Here is a 17,637-nt window from a genome sequence, read left to right on the forward strand (position 1 = left end):
TCCTTTTTCATTAAAAAAATTTTTTTGCTGGTTTCTTTACTTTTTTGAAATATAAATATATAAATATATATATATATATATATATATATATATATATATATATATATATATATATATATATATATATATATATATATATACATATACATTCCGTTACTGATTTACAAATGTTGTAGTGCAAACCTTATAGATGTGCACACATTGTAATGGTACTGTGCATACTTTATAGACAATGTAACATTCTAAATGGTATGTACTTTCTGTCACCGACTTCCTGGTAAAAATTCCACCATTAACCATACCCACATATTGGCACGAGGACAAATGTGTCTCGGGGGCCCCGTCGCCATCAGGCCTCTTGACAGGCGTAGTCCCGCCCACCCCTCTGATTCCTTCGTATTCCCTCACAAAGGAATGCAGTTTTGGGTACTTCTCGTGGAATCCTTTCAAGCGATTAAAATTCCAACAGCAAAGGATGCTGCACCAAGCAAAACTCTGTCAGATGGCACCAGAGTCATCGTCATCGAGAGAGGCAGATCAGAAATTCATCGGCTGAAGATGATTATTATTTATGAACGCGAGAAGAAGACTTTCCGGTTTTGACCGATCTCGGGGTTTTTTTCCTTTTTTTTTGCTCTTTCCATGGTCTGAGTACTGAAAAGTGATCCCACCCTCTAGAATCAGCAAAACCGACAGATCGCCTGACTTCACCCACAATTTCTCGAGGAAAACTAAAACGTACCTCTGCTGACCACTCTTGAGAAAGGTCGGCGGAGGCATGTTTTCTTGAGTGTTGCTATCACCAAAACGCTGAATCATTCATTGTTCAATATAAGGATGGAGAACTCAAGATGGGGTCATGTGACTATATAAATATATATTTATTTTTTTATTTTTTTAAAGAAGAAGGCGCTGCCAACCAAGAGTAAAACTTGATCTACTCCACTAATTTGAGCAATAAGCAAAAGCAGACCCGGTCTCAGGCGACGTTTCACCAGCTTCACAGCAGGCTTCCTCAGGCCAAAAGACTCCGAGCCTCGGCATGTGTCCGGTTTTTATTTCAATACGAGTTGGAACAGACTGCAATGATTTATGAATGATAAAGCGCTTTTTTCCCCACTTTCCTCACCGATATCACCGAATGCCTCATCTACATACCAACGAATTTCTGTATACTTCACTTTTATAAGTATTAGAGTTTTCAAATTAGGAGCTCGGAGAGATTTTATGCATTAGATGCAATTTTTCACAATCAACTCTCACAGACTAATTCAAGTACATAATAGAAATATAATTTGAGTTTGGAGGATCGGATCATGTGCATTAAATAACTGAAAATCTGTTAAGTTTTTTGCCATTACCAATCAGCTTGCTATTGCTTGGCAAGGCAGCCGTGTCTTATCAACCATTTAATGGGAGTGCTTCCTTGAGTGCTTAAGCCACTTGACGAGCGCACTACAGTCAAGAGTGGAACAGTTTGTGCCCCGATCAGGGTGTACAGTCGGCAGTTGTGACAAGGTAGAGGTACATGTGTGGTTAGATTTAAATCTGTAAATGGACTCTCCGCCGGTGTGTGTGCATGCCTGCATGCTTGGTTACGGGCACCATGGTGGCAAAGTTTCATCCCGTATCTTGTGATGATGATGATGATGATGATGATGATGATGATGATGGAGGTTTTAATTGTAAACCTCAGCAGCATACGAGCGATCACGTTTTTCTTTGTCCTCGTGGTTGTTTCTAAAACAATTTGTTATTTTATATGACTCGGTGTGCTTCACAAAGGTTAAATGTTTCTCTTTGCGAGTTTCAAAGTAAAATATATTTGATGACGCCCGATTTCTGAGCCGTTTGACGGATTATCGTGTTTTCTAAATTAGAGAGCCAATTTTTTCCCACCCATCACATGACGATTGGCAGCTGTTTATAAAGATTAATGTTTATGCACATCTCCCTGAAACGTCTGTAATAAAATAATTTATTTATTGAAATTCCCCCCAAACAAGGGTGGAAGCTACTCAAGTTTTTTGGGTTGTATGCAGTACGTACTGTAGTCGAAAATCACATTGACTCCAATAAGCCAATATCGGCCAAGCATTACTGCAGTGTGTGTGTGTGTGTGTGTGTGTGTGTGTGTGTGTGTGTGTGTGTGTGTGTGTGTGTGTGTGTGTGTGTGTGTGTGTGTGTGTGTGTGTATGTTTCATAAAGCATAAAATTTTCTCTCTGCTATCTCCTCTCCTCTCACTCTCGACGTATCTGGACATTGGTTATCTCCGGACGTATCCAGACGGTGGTTATGGCTGGATGGTAGTTATCTCCATACGTCTCTGGATGGTGGTTCTGTCCGGGCGGTGTTTGTCTCCGGACATGTCAGGGTGGTGTTTGTCTCCAGGTGGTATTTATCGTCTGACAGGTAGAAAATGAATTTCAGACATTATTTTGTTTCCATCATCAATGTTATTCGATGCAGAATCATTTTGATGAGACAGTATGAATCGTAATTAATGCTCCATCGTAAAGGCCTGGTCACACCTTGACGTTTTAGCCAACGTATGCCGATTTTTGAATTTTTTTTCTAAAACGCTGGCACACGTTGAATACGTTATGGGTAAGTTTTGATAACATTGAGAGCACGCTGAAAAACACTGCCATACGTCGTTGTACGCTGGCTTTAAACGTTGTACTTTTCGGTTGTCCTCAAATTTTCTCATGCTTGAAATTTCACGACGTATGCCGGTGTATGACTCACACGTTCCGCTACGCTGGCCACAAGTTGTATGCACGGTCTGCGATCGTTGACAGACGTCAACACATGCTACTTGTAAGTTAATCATAAGTTGAGACACGCCGAGGTAATGTTTAGCGTACCCGAAACTTATTTCTAACCTATGATTAACGTGTTGTTGGCACGTTACGCGATCGTTGCCACACATCGACAGACGTTACATTTAAGTTACTCGTAGGCTGAAAGACGTCGGTATAATGGATCGTCCTTGCGTCAGCGTCCACGGCCACGGCCAGGACACTTATTTGCAGCATTCTTCAAACTTTTCTTCGGCATGACGAGGATGTTCACACTTCGATGTCTAGCTTGGCTATGATTCCAATTGTCCATCGGCAGCATCTATTTAAAATAGTCGAGTTTGAGCGTTTTAACACGTTCAGAAGAAACGCTTCAAATTTCCAAACCCCAGCGTCAAAAAACAAAGGCGAGTGACAGCAATTTAAATTGTTCATTGTAAACAATGAAAATAGCAGAGTGGTTCCGTTTAAAAGTCGTTGAGTGTAAAAAAAATCCAATTGTTGAGCGCAAGCATCTACTTTCAATAGTGGAGATGCAGCCATTTAAATCGTTGAGTGGCAGCCTATGAACCTACCCGTGGACACGCGGACGCAAGGACGATCCATCATAACCCACACCCTCCCCCTCATACTCACCTACTACCGCCAACATGAACAAACTACTACTAATACTAATACTGATACTAATACTAATACTAATACTAATACTACTACTAATACTAATACTGATACTGATACTGTTACTGCTGACATGGACATCGACTCAAAAAGGACTCGAAAACACTGTTGGGTTCCCCTTTTATGAGCAGCATTTTTACATACCAATTCCCAAAACCGCTGGGAACACGTCTTTATATGGCAGTTGTAAGCTAGAAACACGTTCATTTATTTTTTTTTGTCGACCGGAAGATGTCATTGGAATACGTCTACATACGTCGATGTGTGTTGGGACTACGTAAAGAATTGGTTCAAAGCACGTCAAACACAAGTTAGAAATAGGTTTCGCGTAAAAAAGACATTACCGCGACGTGTTTCGACTTATGAGTAGCTTATAAGTAACCTTTGTGGACGTGTGTAAGCGTCCACATATCGTGTGTAAAACTTATCCCCATCGCATGCAGAACGTGTGTCATACGCCGAGTACGTCGTAAAATTTTGAACATGTTTAAAATTTCTTGACGTACTCTACTTACTACGACGTATGATAGCGTACTTTAGCGTTGTACTCACGTATACCAAACTTACTCATACCGTATTTGACGTGCCCCAACGTTTTAGACACATTTTTCTTAGGTTGGCATACGCTGGCAAGATCGCCAAGGTGTGACCGCGATGTTGAGACTTCCATTTCTACGGCAGTTATGATTCGAATCGTTGTGCGTCAGCCTTTTAATAGGCTACGTCACGACATCGTTGGCGATGCGTGCAACGCGCTATGCCGAAGTTAGACTATCTTTGGGCATCGGTTGTGTAGGCCGACAACAGGTTCAGCATTCGTTGGTATAAGTTATCTATAACACAACGAAACGTTCTGTGTCCATTACTAATATGTTATGCATACGACCAACTCGTTATGAATACGTCCGAATCTTAAAAAAAAAACATCAAAAGTTCAACGTAAGTCAGCGTTTTACATACATTTTAATACGTTGCCATCGCTGGCTAAAATGTCAAGGTGTGACCGGGCCTTTTGGCAGCCTTCCCTTCCCCAACACCTCCTTACTTTCCCTCCCTCCTCGCTTCACCTCCCACCTCTCTCTTTCCCCCTCCACCTCCTCACTGCCCCCTCCACCCCCCTCATCAGCAAAGTGACCGGTGGTATTTGCTAGTATATATACTGTATATATACTTTGTATATATTTTTAATATATATATATATACATATATAAATAGCAGAAAAAAGAACAGATATTACCAAAGATTTTTGTCTTGCAGCTGGTCAGGACACACTCAAGTATACCGGATATGCAGACACAAAATGGAACAATTTATTTGTTCAGACAGTTGGGGATTGGTTCTTTGGACCGTTACTGACGCAAGCGTACATAGCATGGTTTTGAGGCACTGAGGGAACCCGTGACCTCCCATTTTTCGATGGATCCAGGTCAGAACAGATACAGTGTTTGCAAACACTCTTTTTGTTTGCAAAGAACAGGAGCTCGTGTTTGTATAAATGTGGCTTCACGAACACGTAAATGTGCTTCAGTACGTGCACGTGCCACAATCTGGAACCCTTCAGCGTGATAGTCCTGGGCACATTCGGGATTGTTCTTGAGGTGCTGACCAATGGCAGAATCACTTTGAGCAGGCATTATTGTTGGGTTCTTACATGTACGGGATCTTACATGTACGGGATCTTACATGTACGGGATCTTACATGTACGGGATCTTACATGTACAGGATCTCACATGTACAGGATCTTACATGTACAGGATCTTACATGTACGGGATCTTACATGTACAGGATCTTACATGTACGGGATCTTACATGTACAGGATCTCACATGTACAGTCTCCAAGTTGTTCCAGATTGCCAATGGAATGTGCCGCTCGATCGGATCCTCCAGTCTGAGTGATGTGCGACCTACGTACCTGGCATCACACCGGCACTGAAAATCATAAATAACATTGTTCAGTTTTGTGGTCGGGAGAACATCTTTCTGGACTGAGGGGAGAAATTTGTGGGGAGTAAAAAAAAAATCACTCTCGTTACAACGGAGTTGTAACATTGTGAAACTAACCGTTTCACCTGTTGTTAAAACTTTTGAGAGATTTTACCTCTCCATGGCAGCTCAAGAAAAACCGGACACTTTTCTGGTCCAAATACAGTGTCCGTTGACCGATTTGCAGTTTTGGCCTGTATGAACCCACAGATGAGTCGCTCAGGGTAGCAATTGTCACGGAGAATGGTTTTAATGCGCTCAATTTCAGTAGCAAGTCAGCAGTGCGAACGTATGACTCACACACTATTAACAAGGGTATTCGTAAGGGCAATCTTGGGGTGTGTTGAGCTAAAGGAGTCCCATCATGAGTGCTGCCCAGTGAAGGTAGCCTTGCGGTAGATTGTCATCAAGAATCCATCCTCAGTCTTCTCAACTAACACATCTAGAAAGGGAAGTACATTTGACTGCTCGATCTCAAACGTAAACTTTAATGCAGGAGGGAGAGCATTGAGACGTAGGAGGAAGTCATTGCAGGAGGTTGGAGTATTGAAGATTGCAAACGTGTCCTCCACATATCGATGGAATACCGGAGGTGTAACGCAATTTTTTTTCTTCTATTTTTTGCAAACACTGTTGAGGCTCATAGAAGAACTAACACACAGAAACGCACAACAAGGGGAGCAGAAGACAGGAGGGGTGGGAGAAGGAAGGAAAAAAAAAAACAGTGGAGAACAGAGACATGACGAGATCTGTGGAAGGGAGAGGGATGGGGCGGGGTACACACGGTAAACAAGATGGACACTGCAGGGACTTTCAGCAAGGAAAGCAGGGAATTTGAAGGAGATGGGTTTGGGGTGGATTAGCGGGGGGTAGAAAATATCGTGGTTTTGGATGGGGGAAGATGAGATGGTTGTGAACAGCTGTGTTGAAGACCTGGAGGAAAGAGTGGGATTGAAGAGAGTGTGGGAGTTTGTTCCACAGACAGGAAAAAGAGGAATGAAAGAGTGAATGTGAGCAGTGATTCTTGATTTTGGTGTTTTTATCTGAAGGGGGATGCTGGCAGACCTTGAGCACCCTGCAGAAATACGGGGGGGGGGTGACGGGGGACGTATCTCAGACAGAGCAAGGGGTGGGGGCGAGGCTGGAGAGGAGACGGTAAAGACAGAAAGACCACCGACCTGCCTGCGGTGAGAGAGTGAAAGACCCAAAGACTCAGCCTCATCGCGGGAGATACCAGTGATTGCAAATGCCTTCTTTTTCACAGCGAGAAGCCGAGAAAGGTGAGAGGTGGGAGCACCACACCAGAGGGGAGAGCAGTACTCCATCAGGCTGTGGAGAGCAGTACTCAGGTGTGCCAAGGAAGGACCTTGCACGATGGAGGATGCCCAGTTGGCAACTGGCTTTGGAAACCAGCTTGGAAATGTGGCTTTCCCAGAAAAGATCGTGGCAGATAGTGAGACCCAGAAGCTTGAATGAAAGGACTTCTTCAAGGGGATTGTTGACAAAGTAGATGGGGGAGTTCCCGATGGTCCTTTCGGAGAGACACAGTGAGTGTGTGATATTTGTCAGGGCTTAAAGACATGTTCCACGTGTTGGACCACCTTGTGATTTTATCCAGATCTGCAGAGAGTGAAGAGGCTGCTGCTTGCCGGTCTGAGGCATGACAGATGGTACGGCAGAGGGTGGAGTCATCAGCAAAGAGATAAAGAGGATTTTCCAGAGTCGGAGAGATCTTTGATGAAAACCATAAAAAGAAAAGGGCCCAGAACACTTCCTTGAGGAACTCCAGCCTGGACAGGAAGAGGGGATGAAAGAACTCCATTTAGGGCCACACGTTGACTGCGACAGGAGAGGAAGTCTGCGAGCCACGAGTGGAGATGGCCTTGGATACCATAGGAAGAGAGTTTGGTGATCAGGGCAGGGTGCCAGACTGTATCGAACACACACACACACACACACACACACACACACACACACACACACACACACACACACACACACACACACACACACACACACACACACACACACACACACACACACTATATCTCGGGAGATGGCTCTGATTTCATGTCTGGCAATGAGGATATCCCATCCATTGTTGGGAGACCAGAAGCAGCATATCCAGTGGAGAGTGACCTGGTCTGAATCCAAAGTGATGATCAGAAATCAAGCCATTGGAAAGAGGAAGGATTTAAAGTCTGAAGTGATGATGGAATCCATAACCTTGCTGATGATTGGGAGTAGGTTGATTGGTCTGTCGTTGAAGGGATCTGTTTTTGCACATTTTTATGCAGGGCAGTAATGTTTGTTGATTTCCAAGCAGATGGCAGATGACCTTGAGCAAATGAGAGGGTGAATAGAACAGAGAGAGGGTGAGCAAGGGCAGAGGAGCAGGTTTTTAGGACACGTGGGCTGATGCCGTCTGGACCGGTTGCAGAATCTGAGTCGAGGTTTGACAACAAACTCTCCACCTTGTCAGGAGAAAAGGTCACAGAGTCCAGGAATAGCAAGGTGCAACTGGGTAAGGTGGGTACAGAAAGGTTTGGGACACAAGATTTAGAAGCAGACATGGAGTTTAGGCATTCAGCCTTTTCACGTGCGGTATCAGCAGTGCGGCCATTTGAGGTAAGGGAGGAGATGGAGGGGGTGTTGCAGAGCCGAGTTTCGGCGACGAGTGCAACCGCTAGATGGAGCAGTATAGTCTGCTCTACCGAACACCCGGATTTTAGATCGTTACCCTCGGATAACTCCAAAGGTACAGGTCCCTCACAGGACCGTGAATTGTCAATAAATCAACTGCGTGGGTACAGCGTCATTTGCCAAACTTCAAAATACCTAGAGGCACACGTGGCGAGCTACCAAGGGATTCACACCCTCGACGGGGCTCGAACAGGACGAGTCCTTAGCGTGCTCTACCCGTGCGTTACCAGAGCGGATGGTTACTGAGGTCCCGTCGGTCCAAATGTACATCGACAGCAGCAACAGCCTTTTTAATCACCCAACATGCACCGTACTAAGCCAATGAAGGAAGGGACAAAGACGAGCTGCAACATTCAATAAAGGGAATATTTATTTACAATAGGTGGGGAAGGAACACATAGAGGGCAGAGTTAAACCGACTAAGCAATGCAAATAATGTACAGCAAAAGCACTTAACAATTCCTACTTAAAGACAGGCCCACAGACAGACGCATACCCAAAAGAAACAAAATGGACCTTCCCGCCTCGTGCGGTTTGGCCGAGACGAGCGAACCAGGATGAGACCAGCCGCGTTGAGATGCGACCAGACCAGCCTCGTGATGAGACGAGATCAGCGCCAGCGAGATGACACGAGACGAGACGAGATCAGTGCCAGCGAGATGAGATAAGATCAGCGCCAGCGAGATGAGAGCAGACGGGGCACAATCCTCCTCCTCGCGCTCGTCCCGAAAACCACCACACTTCTTTTCAGGAGGGAGGGGCTTCTTATCCCGACCACTCGCCTCCCGATTGGTCAGACCCATCGCTCGATTCCCTGGCAGGCCTCCATTGGACAGACCCGCGGTAGGCGGGGCAACTCCCACCCCTCTGGGCGGAGTCCCGAGCGGAGGCATTTGTGCCTCCGCCCACCTCCTCACCTCTGGCCATGTGCCTAATGGCGATGGTGCTGAGTCGGAAATGGGGTGGGTGAGGCGCCAGCTCCTTGTCGATTGGCTTAGAGGTTTGCCATGCCTATGTTAGGCTCCGCCCACGCACGCGCTTGCTGGCGAGCGCGCGAAGAATGCCGCAAGCGTTATGGCGTCAGGATGGAGCGAAGGTGTTGTTGTTGTTGTTGTTGTTATGATACGGGGTGTAAAAACTGTAAAAGAAAACCCTAACTATCAAAATAACTCTGCAGCGCACGAACATTTAATTCCCATTAGACAAGGGATGGGACCCTAACTAGAAACACACACTTACCGATATAACTGTTCTTAGGGACTGCTGTCTGTCTGTGTGCACAAGGCTTCCAGATTCGTAACAGGGGAACATCCACCAGAAACAGACTTAACTAGATGCCACCAGGATTTGGAGGAGAGAGACAGGTTTGAGAGTTCAGACTTGAGATTGGAAAGATGTTGTTTTCTGGCTCTCCTGAGGGTAGACACACACTTGTTCTGAGCTTTGTGGAAGGAACTGAGATTACCTTCAGTTGGATTAGCCTTCCATCCGGCAAAGACAAGTTGTTTCAGGCCAACTGCCTCTCCACAAGCTTCGGTGTACCATGGGTGGGAGGAAGGGTAGGACAACTGAAGATGAGAGGGGATAAATCTGTGCATAAGAGAGAGCAAGTTTCTATGAATGAATTCCCAGGCCAAGTTGATGTCGGAGAAAGCAGATGTTCAATTCATGGAAAACACGCTTCTCATGAAAGCCGACGAAAATGTTTGCGAGCGGCGGACCAAATGTTGATCCCATTGATACTCCATCTACTTGCGTATATATGTTGTCATTGAAGCTGAACTCCACTGCTCATGTTACCGCGTTCATGATTTCCACAACGACCACTTCAGAGATCGAGGTTGGTTCAAGTTTGCTAGGATGCATATATTGATGGTTTCTTGGAGAGGAACGTTCGTGAACAGGCTGGATATGTCAAAGGAGCACATGGTCACAGCATTCTGGTCCTGCTCCAATTCACAGATGATTTTAGGTGGGAGGAGGGAGGGGAAGGGGTGCGAATCTGGAGGGAGGGGTGGGGTGGGAGGATGTAGGGGTTCGGGTGGGAAGAGGGACCGGCGTTGCCCGGCAACGTGTGTGTGTGTGTGTGTATGTGTGTACTCAATAACTCCAAAACCGTTAAATCGAGGTGCCTGAAAGTTTGCACGCATACTAAGGGAGCTCCAAGAGAGTGCATGAATGAAAACTGGGTATTTGGGCGAACTTAAACACCCCTTTTGAAGATAATTAACGGCTTACCTTCATGAAAGGCTTATCCTTGGTCAGCGCAACTTCACCTCACAGGTGTCTTAGCCGCCATTTCGATTTGGCCTACGAAAAATGACTTGCCTTGGAAACACGATCCACTTTCACGGACTAGTTAAAGTATTTACCGGTAATCAAAATATGATTTCGGATTTGAGAATCGGATCTCGTGGACTAAATAAGTGTCGAAATCTGGATTGAAATCTGAAAATTTAAGAAATAACGATTCTTATAACTAAGCAGATAAGCATATTTAGTTAAGAAAGGTAAGCATATTTTCCCACCATCTCCATATTTACACAAGAACATGTGAAATTAGCAAAAAAATTAAACTTAAATTTTTCGACTGTTCCGACAGTTATATTGAGTGAAGAAAATATAAAGGGCTGCGCCGAAAGTGTAATTTCATTGAGTACAAATAAATCTTCTGAGGCATGAGCAGTGGGCACGGTGGGGACACTGCATCAGCAGCATTGCCAAACCCTCAGTCAATGATGCAACTCAAAGCCATGAGTTGCATCGGAAAAAAGAAGATTACCAGATCCCGATGTATTATATTACAATAATATCCTTCCTCTTCTCCAATGGCTTGATTTCCGATCATCAACTTGGTTTCAGACCAGGTCACTCGACCCTGAATATTCTGCTTCGACTCTCCCATCAATGGATGGAGGTCCTCAATGCCGGACATGAAATCAGAGGCATATCCCGAGATATATCACGGGCTTTTGACACGGTCTGGCACCCTGCCCTGCTCACCAAACTCTCTTCCTGTGGTATCCAAGGCCATCTCCACTCATGGCTCGCAGACTTCCTCTCCTGTCGCAGTCAACGTGTGGCCCTCAATGGAGTTCTCTCATCCCCTCTTCCTGTCCAGGCTGGAGTTCCTCAAGGTAGCGCTCAGGGCCCTGTTCTTTTTCTGGTTTTCATCAATGATCTCTCCGACTCTCTGGAAAATCCTCTTTATCTCTTTGCTGATGACTCCACCCTCTGTCGTACCATCTGTCATCCCTCAGTCCAGCAAGCAGCAGCTTCTTCAATCACTGCAGATCTGGATAAAAACACAAACTGGTCCAACACATGGAACATGTCTCTCAATCCTCACACTCTCACTTTGTCTCTCCGAAAGGACCGTTTAGAACCCCCCCCCTCTACTTTCTCAACAATCCTCTGGAGGAAGTCCGTTCATTGAAGCTTCTGGGTCTCACTATCTGCCATGATCTTTCCTGGGAAAGCCACATTTCCATCTTGGACTCCAAAGCCAGTCGTCGACTGGGAATCCTCCGTCGTGCAAAGTCCTTCCTCAGCTTACCTGAGCTCCTGACCACAAAGCTTTCATCCGCAACCTTGATGGAGTACTGCCCTCTCCTCTGGGCTGGCGCTCCTGCCTCTCACCTTTCTGGGCTTCACGCTGTGGAAACCAAGGCATTTCGGGTCATCGGTATCTCCCACGATGAGGCTGAGTCTTTGGGTCTCTCACTCTCTCACTGCAGGCAGGTCGGTGGTCTTTCTGTCTTCCACCGTCTCCTCTCCAGTCTTGCCCCCCCCGCCCCTCGCTCCGTCTGCGATTTGTCCCCACCATATCTTTGCAGGGCACTCATGGTCTGCCAAAAACCGCTTTCTGGTAAAACTACCAAAATCACGAATGACTGCTCACCTTCACTCTTTCATTCCTCTTTTTCCCCACCTTTGGAATAAACTCCCTCACTCTATTCAATCCCATTCTTCCCTCCAGGCCTTCAACACAGCTGTTCACCACCACCTCTTATCGTCCCCCATCCAAATCCTCGATCTTTTCTACCCCCGTTAATCCACCCCAAACCCACCTCCTTCAAATTCCCTGCTTTCCTTCCTGAAAGTCCCTGTAATGTCCATCTTGTATACCCCATGTTCCCCACCCTATCCCTCTCCCTTCAACAGATCTCCTCATGTCTCTGTGCCCCACTGTTTTGTCCTCCCCTCTCCCGCCCCTCTTGTTTCATGTACCCCTTGCTGTGTGGTGTGTGTTAGTTCTCATGCAAGCCTTAACAATGTATAAAAAAAAAAATAATAATAATAAAAATTTACTCTTTGAAAAATTTCCACAATTCTTTTTCTGGTCAGTAACACATTCCCCCTTTAATACATTTCAAAGTTGATGGGATTTAAAGTTCAATTTAAATCATTTCTATTTGAACGATGTTTTCCAGGAACAGATGTATGATGCAAATAGGGAAGTGTGTGTGTGTGTGTGTGTGTGTGTGTGTGTGTGTGTGTGTGTGTGTGTGTGTGTGTGTGTGTGTGTGTGTGTGTGTGTGTGTGTGTGTGTGTGTGTGTGTGTGTGGTCATACAGCACAACAAAACATAACCTAAACAATGCAGCGCTCTCCTATCACACCTCTTTCTTTTACTCTCTCCCTCTCTCACTCTCCCCCCCCCCGCCCCCCCCCCCCCGGTATTCCCATCAGCGAAGCAACAGGTGGTATTTGCTTATTTACATGTATGTATATTGTACATATATATATAATTATATATATATATTTATATAATCTTCCTCAACAAGTTTATGCATGTGGATGATGACATCATCGGTGCACAAAAAACAAGGAATCTGGAGCTATCCCGTGGGTTATTTTATGTTTAAAAGCGAATTGCACAACAACCTTTGAAGAATCCCAAGTGCTCATGATGGCGTGAACTTTCATCGTTTTAGATATACAGTACTGTATTTCATAATTGACAATCAAGCCAGCGATGAAGAGAAAAGAAAAAAAACACATGAGCGAGGGGAAAAAAATAAACCCATCGGTGTCATTTGCGTGAAGCGCGGGATGTTCATCGATAATCATAATATTTAACTCAGATTAAACCAGAGGTCCTCCTTATGAAAACAACTCACAACACAGCAACACCCGGGGGTTCAGTGCATGGGCTACGGGTACTGGGTAGACTAAACAAAGATCATAAAATCAGACAACAGGAGACCAGACTGCCGTAGTGTCCAGCTGGCCGGGTTCAGGTAGGTATGAAAGAATTTGGAGAATGTTCAACAAACCTGCAGACTGTCTCCGCTCAACACTCTGTCTGTGCTGAACTACACAAACTATGAAAGGGTAAACAAAGTGCTTTCGGGTAACCTGACCTTTTTCTTTATAACTTACAAACAACCTGTTATTTAGATATTACGTTCTCTCAGACATACAATCTCTCATCGCTGCGTTTGAGGAGCCATCATCGTCTCCTCGCCACCAATCATTGGTCCTTCAAACCCAACCATTCCAAGATCTGTTCCCAATAGAGGCTTCACTCGAGTTCTGAGTGAAAGATGCAACTGTAACGATTTCATAAATGACAAAAAGGTCACTGAGGGATGTAGGGTAATGTTCCAACTCCATCATCCCGTCCGGTCCATGTTACACACTGGAAGCGCTGTTCGAGAAAGAGCTTCACATAGTTAAATCTTATCCAGCATTGTTTACCATTCAGAACATGCTTTACTTTTGAAGTTTTGTTAGCTCCAAAACCACAAAACATGTGTGGAATTCCACTGGACTCACAAAATAGAAGCTCTGGCTGTCTGCAGGCAATTCATGCAAGTACAAGAGAGTTTGGGAATGAACTCCTCGGTTTACTGGATGAAAGTTTGGGAATGAATTCAAAAGTTTACTGGATGAAAGTTTGGGAATGAATTCCTCAGTTTACTGCATTAGAATTTGGGAATTAATTCCTAGGTTTAATGGATGAGAGTTTGGGAATTAATTCCGAGCCTTACTGGATATGAGTTTGGGAATTAATTCCTAGCTTTACTGGATATGAGTTTGGGAATTAATTCTGAGCTTTACTGGATGAGAGTTTGGGAATTAATTCCCAGGTTTACAAGATGAGAGTTTGGGAATTAATTCCTTGGTTTACTGGATGAGAGTTAGGGAATGAATTCCTTGGTTTACAATATGAGAGTTTGGGAATTAATTCCTACGATTAATGGATGAGAGTTTGGGAATTAATTTCTAGGTTTACTGGAAAGGAGTTTGGGAATATATTCCTTGGTTTGCTCGATGAGAATTTGGGAATAAATACCTAGGTTTACTGGATTGGAGTTTGAGAATTAATTCCGAGCTTTACTGGATGAGAGTTTGGGAATGAATTCCTAGGTTTACAAGATGAGAGTTTGGGAATTAATTTCTAGGTTTACTGGATAGGAGTTTGGGAATTAATTCCGAGCTTTACTGGATGAGAGTTTGGGAATTAATTCCTAGGTTTACTGGATGAGAGTTTGGGAATGAATTCCTAGGTTTACAAGATGAGAGTTTGGGAATTAATTTCTAGGTTTACTGGATAGGAGTTTGGGAATTAATTCCTAGCTTTAATGGATGAGAATTTGGGAATGAATTCCTAGGTTTACAAGATGAGAGTTTGGGAATTAATTTATTGGTTTACTGGATTGGAGTTTGGGAATTAATTCCTAGGTTTACTGGATGAGAGTTTGGGAATGAATTCCTTGGTTTACAAGATGAGAGTTTGGGAATTAATTTCTAGGTTTACTGGATAGGAGTTTGGGAATTAATTCCTAGCTTTAATAGATGAGAGTTTGGGAATGAATTCCTAGGTTTACAAGATGAGAGTTTGGGAATGAATTCCTAGGTTTACAAGATGAGAATTTGGGAATAAATACCTAGGTTTACTGGATTGGAGTTTGAGAATTAATTCCGAGCTTTACTGGATGAGAGTTTGGGAATTAATTCCTAGGTTTACTAGATAAGAGTTTGGGAATGAATTCAAAAGTTTACAAGATGAGAGTTTGGGAATTAATTTCTAGGTTTACTGGATAGGAGTTTGGGAATTAATTCCTTGCTTTACTGGATGAGAGTTTGGGAATGAATTCCTAGGTTTACAAGATGAGAGTTTGGGAATTAATTTCTTGGTTTACTGGATTGGAGTTTGGGAATTAATTCCTAGGTTTACTGGATGAGAGTTTGGGAATGAATTCCTTGGTTTACAAGATGAGAGTTTGGGAATTAATTTCTAGGTTTACTGGATAGGAGTTTGGGAATTAATTCCTAGCTTTAATAGATGAGAGTTTGGGAATGAATTCCTAGGTTTACAAGATGAGAGTTTGGGAATGAATTCCTAGGTTTACAAGATGAGAGTTTGGGAATGAATTCCTAGGTTTACTGGATGAGAGTTTGGGAATGAATTCAAAAGTTTACAAGATGAGAGTTTGGGAATTAATTTCTAGGTTTACTGGATAGGAGTTTGGGAATTAATTCCTTGCTTTACTGGATGAGAGTTTGGGAATGAATTCCTAGGTTTACAAGATGAGAGTTTGGGAATTAATTTATTGGTTTACTGGATTGGAGTTTGGGAATGAATTCCGAGGTTTACTGGATGAGAGTTTGGGAATGAATTCAAAAGTTTACAAGATGAGAGTTTGGGAATTAATTTCTAGGTTTACTGGATAGGAGTTTGGGAATTAATTTCTAGGTTTACTGAATGAGAGTTTGGGAATTAATTCCTAGGTTTACAAGATGAGAGTTTGGGAATTAATTTCTAGGTTTACTGGATAGGAGTTTGGGAATTAATTCCTTGCTTTACTGGATGAGAGTTTGGGAATTAATTCCTAGGTTTAAAAGATGAGTTTGGGAGTTAATTTCTAGGTTTACAAGATGAGAGTTTGGGAATTAATTTCTAGGTTTACAAGATGAGAGTTTGGGAATTAATTTCTAGGTTTACTGGATAGGAGTTTGGGAATGAATTCCAAGCTTTACTGGATGAGAGTTTGGGAATAAATTCCAAGGTTTACAAGATGAGAGTTTGGGAATTAATTTCTAGGTTTACTGGATAGGAGTTTGGGAATTCATTCCTTGCTTTACTGGATGAGAGTTTGGGAATGAATTCCTAGGTTTACTGGATGAGAGTTTGGGAATGAATTCCGAGGTTTATTGGATGAGAGTTTGGGAATGAATTCAAAAGTTTACAAGATGAGAGTTTGGGAATGAATTCAAAAGTTTACAAGATGAGAGTTTGGGAATTAATTTCTAGGTTTACTGGATGAGAGTTTGGGAATGAATTCCTGGGTTTACTGAATGAGCGTTTGGGAATTAATTCCTAGGTTTACTGGATGAGAGTTTGGGAATGAATTCGGAGGTTTACAAGATGAGAGTTTGGGAATTAATTCCTAGTATTAATGAATGAGAGTTTGGGAATGCACCATACGTAAAATTAATGGGAGGTTTGCAATGCACCCTGTGTATACCGGATTGGAGGTTTGCAATATACCCTGGGTATACCGGATGGGAGGTTTGTAGAGCACTTCTTATTTAACCCAACACTTCGGACAGCTCATCAAAGTATGGTGACTGAGATAACTCATCACTTCAGTTGACAGCTGTACGTTTCCTCACCAATGTAATCTTTCTTCCCTTATTTGCGGAGGTACTAGGAAAACAGATTTAAACTCGAGCATGATACAGAGTCTCTCCTAAACCTCTTGGATGCAGTGTTTAAAATCTGGGCCATCCTCCTGAAGATGGAGTTTATCTGCTCCGCACCACCCTACCTGACACTTTGTGACCCAATCACTGGAAACTTTATTTAACTTATTATTTACAATTCATGTTGGCAATTCCCAGCATGGTATATTCATATTACTCGTGGCTCGGTAAAGGTACGGCCAGGTATCACGCAATTGAAACCTGTACATAAGGTAGCGGAGTTGCTTCGAAGGTGTCATTGTTCAGAGGTTGAATCTAACAGGTCCCCTCGAGGAGGAAAACTACACCTGGTTTATACAAATTTAAATTCGACATGGGTTTATAGCTTAGTTGTGTAAATGCATGACGAGCACAGCCCCAAAGTTGGTTGTTGACCTTAAAAGCATGTCAGTGGAAGGCCTCGTCGTTTGGGAGGAATTCCCCAACAATGCAGGATAAGCCAAGGAGGCAGAAAATCCACAACTGCAGCCATCAACCTCAATTGTGGAACATGACAACTGAAGGTTTGTAAAATATCACCGCCATGGTCCTTACAACATGGCATTACATCAAATTCAACTCGTCATTGGGGTTTTGTCATCATCGTGATCAATGTATCTGTTCACAACAATAACCTGCTCGTGGTGACTCAAACCGCCTGCTTCAAGGTTCAGGGGACTAATGAAGACCCCAGCACAGCTGTTAAACGCATCAGTCGGCCTCAAAAGGTTCTGAAGACCCTCATGTCGACCGTTAAAGTCCTGCCACAGTTTCT

At 43.7% G+C, this 17,637-nt stretch overlaps 1 protein-coding gene across 7 annotated transcripts in view; it reads right to left on the reverse strand.

The window, feature by feature from the left end:
• Positions 1–17,637, reverse strand: part of PHLDB1 (pleckstrin homology like domain family B member 1) — a 137,595-nt gene that overhangs the window by 55,843 nt on the left and 64,115 nt on the right. The gene's annotated exons all lie outside the window — the stretch shown is intronic.

This window comes from Eptatretus burgeri, chromosome 3 (genome assembly GCF_056783735.1).
Source record: "Eptatretus burgeri isolate ZD-2024b chromosome 3, Ebu_testis_v1, whole genome shotgun sequence".
NCBI lineage: Eukaryota > Metazoa > Chordata > Myxini > Myxiniformes > Myxinidae > Eptatretus > Eptatretus burgeri.